At 32.2% G+C, this 6826-nt stretch overlaps 1 non-coding gene across 1 annotated transcript; it reads left to right on the top strand.

Moving 5' to 3' along the window:
• Positions 1-5565: 5565 nt before the first annotated feature.
• LOC115272830 lies at positions 5566-5671 on the top strand. The gene has a single exon (XR_003900486.1). It is a non-coding gene; the product is annotated as a U6 spliceosomal RNA (small nuclear RNA).
• Positions 5672-6826: the final 1155 nt, after the last annotated feature.

Raw genomic sequence — 6826 nt, 5'->3', positions numbered from 1 at the left:
TCTCTCTCTCTCTCTAACAGTAATTACATTTCATTGACCTTTATTCCCATAGTTTATTGAAGCTCTTTTTTTTTAAATTGGTTTGTTTTGTCTATTTTTTGCTCTGTGCTTTAGTTTGGATAGGTGCTATTATCTTTGAATTTTCACTTTTATTCCTTCTTTCTTCTTCAGTGGTTCCTCTTGATGGATCCTGGTGCATCTAGATTGTTCTTGTGAATATAGAGTGCTTCCACTTTAAAAAGCTGTAGTTACAGCTTGTCATTTTGTTTCCTAAGATGTTAGAGGTTGATTCCAAGTTATGTAAAGACAGTCTGTTACATAACGACAGTTTTTGCAATTACCTTTAGACTATCTAAAGGTTTTATAAAGATAATTTTCAAAATTTAAAATCTCCCCTAATAAATTGCTAGACATACTCAGACTTTGTCTTTCATTATGCACTTTTAATTCTGGAACACTTCTGTTTAACTCTGAACAATTTGTCCAGAATTTTATTCGTGACAAAATGATTCTGCGTTTTGTCCAGAATTTTTTTTCAGAAAAAATGATTCTGCTTTTTCTAGAAAACAACCAAAATTTATCCCATTACCTATTGTGTACTAATCCAAAAGACTGAAATGATAAGAAAGTAATTATTAATTGTAACAAAGTAATTAACATTTATTTAGAATACTGAGTGACAATTGTATACAGACTGCCTTACAATGTTTTTAACAGAAAGCAAAGCTTATGAATAAAAACAATAATTTTTACAGCTATTCATATTCTTTCTTCACCATTTAATGAAGGCAAAAATTAGCATGTAAATGAATATGGCCCTAAGTATAGCCTAAAATTAAGAAGCAAAGTATGTAAAATTAAAATTTTGCTTAGTAATCAGTGTTAAATATTTCATTTTATTAAAATTATTTAGCTAACCAAAGGTCCTCTGTTAATTAACCTGTTTTATCATTTATGTTACATAAATGATGTTCAAGTTTACAAAATAGGGAACAATTCCTACTGTACATTTTCTTATGAAAATATAATTCAGGGGCTCCTGGCTGGCTCAGTCAGTTGAGCATCTGACTTCGACTCAGGTCATGATCTCACAGTTAATGGGCTCAGCCCTGAATCAGACTCCACTGACAGTTAAGAGCCTGGGCCCTGCTTTGGATTCTGTGTCCATCTGTCTCTCTGCCCCTCCCCAGCTCATGCTTTGCCTCTCTCTGTCTCTCAAAAATAAATAAATGTTATATATATATAATTCATTATAGTTTATTAGAAGTTTATTATTTTTATATTCTTAAATTTTTTGAAAGAATATTTTTCATTAATTTTTTTTTGGTTTTATTTACTTTTGAGAGACAGAGAGAGACAGCATGAGCAGAGGAGGGTCGGAGAGAGAGGGAGACACAGAATCTGAAACAGGCTCCAGGCTCTGAGCTAGCTGTCAGCACAGAGCCCGATGCAGGGCTCGAACCCACAAACCATGAGATCATGACCTGAGCTGAAGCCGGATGCTTAATCAACTGAGCCACCCAGGCGCCCCAATTTTTATATTCTTAAATATTAAGTGGGTATGCTCTTGCCTTATTTTTTCAGTAAACTAATTGAAGGTACTTAAAAGTTCAGATTAGTTAGGCCAACAGAAGACTTCTATTGGATTTGTCAGGTAAGTCCATGTTGGCAACTCGGTTGAACTATGAAAATATAATTTTGCACACATCAAATGATGATATTTTAAAATTCTAAAATGCCATTTTTTAAATAGTCTATTCAACACATCAATTAATTTAGAAAAAGGCAAAATGTTAAATCTGATTTTAGGGCTTATTTATAGAAAATTTGATCATGGCAAGTTAAGATAAAGTTGTTGGGTTAATTTCAAAACTGACTTATATCCTGCTGAGCAACAATCCTTAATGCTTAAAGTTATATTTTCCACTAGCAGTAAATTATTTGCGTTTTAATCTGGTGAACTGTAAGTTTACATGTAACTTCACTAAGTCTGGGAACTACTATCAATACTAAACAGTGAATCAAAAATGCATTCCCCTAGAAAATTGCTATGTGGGCTTTAGCCCCCCTATATAATAACTACATCAAGTCAGCTTTTGCTTTATTTTAATAATTTGAATTAATTTTCCAAAAGTTTTCAAATAAACACTCTGAAGAATAAGCAGAATGTTTCTTAAATTACAGAGATATCTATTTTTGGTAGTATTTTGAAAATAAAAGTCAAAACTGGTACTAATACCCCATTTCTTATTCTCATATTCATGTCCTAGGCAAAATTATTTATGAATTGGATATTCTTTTTCTTCAAAGGATATGGCTGACTACACATATAATTGTAACATTTTCTATTTGATTATTACTCTTTGTGGATATGTCCTTTATCTTTAAAAACAAAAAATAAAGCGCCTGCATGGCTCAGTCAGTTAAACATCTGACACTTCATTTCTGCTCAGGTCATGATCTCAAGGTCTGAGTGATCAAGTTCTGACAGTGCAGAGCTTTCTTGGGATTCTCTCTCTCCCTCTCTCTTATACTCCTCCCTTCATGCATGCTCTCTAAATAAATAAATAAATAAATAAATAAATAAATAAATAAAACTCTTAAAAAGAGTTCTATTTATTTAAAATTTTAAAAAATGACCATTTCCCCAACATAAAGGATGTTTTCTTTACATTAATATTCAGAGAGCTGGGAAGCTAAAGTTGACTTTAAGGGTATGATTCAGAAAGAATGGAGGGCCTGGGTAACTCAGCTGGTTAAGCCTGTGACTCTTCATTTCCAGTTGTGGGATCCAGCCCATCAAAATCCAAACCTAACCTGGAACTTGTTTGAAATTCTTTCTCTCCCTCTCCTTCTGGCTCTTCTCTACTCATTCATTCTCAATCTCGCTATTAAAAAAAAATCTCCAAAAAGGAAATTATTGTGGCTACAAGAGAAACTTACAGAGGAGAACTTTCTTGTAAAACTCTGTCCATCAAAGCCTGATACTCTGGCTAATCCTCTCCAAAACCCCAGCTCAGAAGTAGGTGCCTTTTTTTTCCTCGACTGCGACAATTTATGTAGGATTGATTGCTTTTCTGGGTAACACGTATAGAACAGCATTAAGATACAGAACAGCATTAAGATTCCTATATCTATTATATGTTGTAAGTCAGATTGGACTTAGTACCTAAATTTTATATGCCTTACATATGACCTTCATTTTTGCATTGCAATTATTTAATGATTATTAAAGAAATTTGACCAAATAAAATTCTTACATATGTCTGAATAATGTTAATATTAGAGAAAATATAATTAGATAAAATATTCTAAGCAATAGAAACAATAAACTGAAATATTTGATTAATAAATCTCAAATAAATTAAATAGGAAACTACAAAAAAATGAAAAGGTAAAGATTACAAGAGTAAAGCTGAACTTATTTATAAATAAATTAATCACAAGTGAATAGAATCCACAAATTAAATGACAAAACTCACAAATTGTGTAAGCAAACCAAACGCAAACAAACTAAACATAAGTGATAAGTTAATGTTAAATATCAAAGTTGAAAATAATAGATCAGGACATGCACAACAAATGCAAGTAAACAAAATCAGAAAGAGAAATGTTAAAATTTATGGAATGATTATTTCAAGAAAAAAAACAGGAATATAAAAAACTACACCATAACAAGAATATAAAAATATCTAATATATATCTAAATATATCTAAATATATAAATATGTATCTAATATATATATAAAATACTGCATTATATTAATTTAAGGTAGAAATATGGGGATTTTGACAAAATCAAAAACTCACTCTTCTTTACCAAACAAGAGACAGATTCACATTGATATTTATCTACTCACTAGTGTGTGGACACTTGGGTTGTCTCAATAATTTGGATAAAACTTTAGAAGATGGTAAAATTATGTAGTAGCAGAAATACTCCCAGTTAATAGCACGAACATCTTCTTTTCCAATAGCAGAATACCATAAACATGACTTTAAGAAATAGCTTGCATTATTTTAAATATTCCTTTTCTTATAAAATAGCTCCTAATACTAATATGCTAGCAATATGACCAAATAAATAATATGTTGTTACTGAAACAATAATAATATTTTCTATGGTAAAACTTTTTACAATTTAAAAACCATCTCTAAACATATTATCAAATTTTATTATTGCAAAAATTATCACAAGGTAAGTGAAATAGGTATTACTAACCATATTTAACTTATAAGAATACAGTAGTAAGGAAAAATCTGAATTTTAAACCCATAGATGCTGTTTCTAAGCTAGGTTTTTGCCAGTCTTTAAAACTTATAAGGTGGATTTATAATGCATTCGGATTAATTTTACAAAATGTGTGGAATCAGTCTCAGTATTTCGCTTCATTTAGATTACATTTGTTAATAGTGTGAAAAATGAAACAGTCTCATACAGTTTAAACTATTTATGTTATATTACCCAACTAAAAACTAAGCAATAAAGCTCTAAAGAGATATTAATTATGGTGTAGATTTTGAATTTGGGGGTGGGACTGACATGAATAAGAATTGCAGCTTTTTATCATAAAGTAATACTGTAGATATATTGAAAATTTTAATATACTTTTTTTAAGCTTATTTATTTTTGAGAGAGAGAGCTCACAAGTGGAGGAGGAGGAAAGAGAGAGAGACTGAGACAGAAACAGAGACAGAGAGACAGACAGAGAGAGAATCCCAAGCAGGCTCCAGGTTGCCAGAACAGAGCCCAACACGGGGTTAAAGCCACTAACTGTGAGATCATGACCTGAGCTGAAACCAAGACCCAGACACTTAACCAACTGAGCTACCCAAGTGCCCCTTCAATATAAATTTGATTGGACCATTTTACTATATTTCAGAGTTCTAGAGAAAGAAGTCAACAAATTACAACTGAAGAGTCTGTTCTGACCATGACATATTACCTTGTAAATAAAGTTTTACTGAAACACAACCATCTGTTTACATATTAATTATGGATACTTCTCACTCCAATGATGAAAACCCATACGCTGGCAAAGCCAAACATACTTACTTTCTGTACCTCTACTGGAAAAACTGTTAGAAGTTTTGTAGGAAAAAAGTTATGGGTGTTTTTATTATTTCATATATTTGTTGATACATAATATGAGGTGGGAGGCAAAACTTTTGAATTAAAAATTGTAATTTTCATACATTTTTATGTTTCCTGTAAATGGTGCCTTATATTTACCCCAAGTCTTTCAGAATACAAATTTTCACCATTTACTCTGTCACCAATGTATCTAATCATAAAAACTGTATAAATCCTAGCATATATTGATATTTTTGTGCCGTATAGCTGATGAATGGTTCTTTGCTTAAGGGAGAAGATTCGAGTGAAATATATGAAATATATGACACTCTAATACGCTTAGTTTTAGTCACCTAGTCAGGGTAAAGTAGTTGTTTGCTTTACATTATATAGGGAGCTCGAATCAGATAAGAAATCTTTGTGAGCCATGAGCAAACAATAATGAAAATCTTGCCGTTATTTGTATCTTCTCTCTAAAAACCGCAGCAATAGTGCTCACTTAGGCAGCACGTATACTAAAGTTGAATAATACAGAAGAGATTAGCATGGCCCCTGCACAGGGATGATTTGCAAATTCGTGAAGTGTTCCATATATTTTTTAATTTCCTTGATAATAGAAACTTTCTAGACATAAACAGACCAAACAAGGGCAGTCTTTACAGGACCAAATCAGAAGCACACTTTTCCTACATTTCACTATTTGAAATTGCTCCAGGGTTTAAATTGTGCCTGCTCCTGGAGCAGCTGTGTAGCTAGATTGCATACTTTGACAATATTATAAAACATAGCCTAGAATTAATCCATAACACGTATATTCTTTACAGGAAAAAGAGAAATCCAACATTAATGCCAATATTGATATTAGGGTGCAAAGAGTAAACACTGAAAAAAAAGTAAAATATATCTTTACCAATTATAATGACAAAAGTCAGGAAAAAAGTTACAGTGTTGCTTTTGCCATCTGAAAACAATACTGAGAGTAATAACCTCTAGAATTTTGCAATGGAGTGTCAAGTAAAGGTTTGTTTTTCACCTGGCACAAACCATTCAGAAAAAAGTATAAGTGATAAAATGACACAATTTCTTCTAATGATGAGTTCCTATTCATTTAGCGGACTCTGGAAAAGAATGATCTTGGTGCTAATAAACTATAACGATTTGTTCCTATCTGCACTATCTAAATCACTGCTGATGGAATTTGCCTAAGTTGACCTATAATTAGAGCCTATTATTACAGCCAGCTTATCTTAACATACATAAAAAGCATATTGACCATTGAAAGCAAAAGAAAAGACTGGTAAAATCCTATGTTCCCTACTATAAGTCAGGACAATGTACTCCATGAAAATGACACCAATATAGGTCATGGTATAGTTTGGACATAATGTGTCTTTGATTAATTTATTGATTTTAAAATTTTTTAATGTTTATTCATTTTTGAGAGAGACAGAGAGACAGAGCTAGAGCAGGGCAGGAGCAGAGAGAGAGAGGGACACAGAATCCAAATCAGGCTCCAGGCTCTGAACTGTCAGCACAGAGCCCAATGCGAGGCTCGAACCCATGAACGAGAGATCATCATCTGAGCCAAAGTCAGAGGCTTAACCCACTGAGCCACTCAGCTGCCCCAATGTGTCTCTAACTTTAAAAAGTGTATTTAATAAGATAATATAGATGTTTACTTTCCACATAGCTTGTTTGACCTATTTGCCATAACTCCCTCTTGATATATGACGACCAAATCTAAAAGATCAG

Source organism: Suricata suricatta, chromosome 11, assembly GCF_006229205.1.
Source record: "Suricata suricatta isolate VVHF042 chromosome 11, meerkat_22Aug2017_6uvM2_HiC, whole genome shotgun sequence".
Classification (NCBI taxonomy): domain Eukaryota; kingdom Metazoa; phylum Chordata; class Mammalia; order Carnivora; family Herpestidae; genus Suricata; species Suricata suricatta.
Note: the sequence above shows the minus strand (reverse complement) of the source record. Positions and strands in the feature narration are given on the sequence as shown.